This window comes from Frankliniella occidentalis, unplaced genomic scaffold, assembly GCF_000697945.3.
Source record: "Frankliniella occidentalis isolate FOCC.00 unplaced genomic scaffold, Focc_3.1 Scaffold66, whole genome shotgun sequence".
Taxonomy (NCBI): Eukaryota; Metazoa; Arthropoda; class Insecta; order Thysanoptera; family Thripidae; genus Frankliniella; species Frankliniella occidentalis.
The window spans coordinates 1,680,857-1,681,652 of NW_026267196.1; positions in this window are offsets into that span (position 1 = coordinate 1,680,857).

Consider the following 796-nt stretch of genomic DNA (forward strand, 5'->3'; position numbering starts at 1 on the left):
AGTACCCCCCCCCCACCTTTTATGTCCTCCATTCTCCATTCCGTAGATTGCTCCAGATACGTCCGGATATGAGAAGGACGGATATCCGGCAGCAGTTGCCACGAAGCAACTGTGAGCGCGGGTCGGGGTCGCACCACCCCTGGCCTCGGCGGGAACCCCCCCGCACACACACACACACACACTGTCCTCCCACACCCAACACGCGCGCAGGCTGCCACGACACCCATGGAGAAGGACTTCTCCATGGCGACACCTAGATGCAAAGCTCTCTCTCTTTGCCTCTCCATGTCCCGGCCGAGCCGACTGCTACCCCCCGGCACAGTGCAAATATAATTGGCAAACAGGTTCGCTCGCGGAGGGACTCGCTTCCCCCGCGCTCCACCATGTTTTTTGCGTGCGGGGAGGTCGTACATTGGAGCAATACATCGATACTCCATCAATGCGATAAGCAACCTGCACATCATGACCTCCGTGCCCAGGGCTAGTTATGCACCCCCACCCCGCGCCCCTCCCCGCCACGCTGTGGTGCGGTAGCAGGGAGAGAGGCGGTCCGCGTTGCCGCCCCAGACGAGAACCGGTCGCCCAGTCGCTAATACAATTCCTCCAAGGGCAGGGCCCTCTGTGTCTTCCCCCCATATATTGAATATCGCGCAGAGGGGTTGCTTGCGCCCCACGGCGGGCCCCGGCGAGCAGCGCCACAATCTCAGCACAATCCCACAAGCCTTACACCGCCAATCTCCATTTTTCTTCCTGCCTCCCGGCTCCCCACTACCGCACCTCTTAACCTGCCGAATCC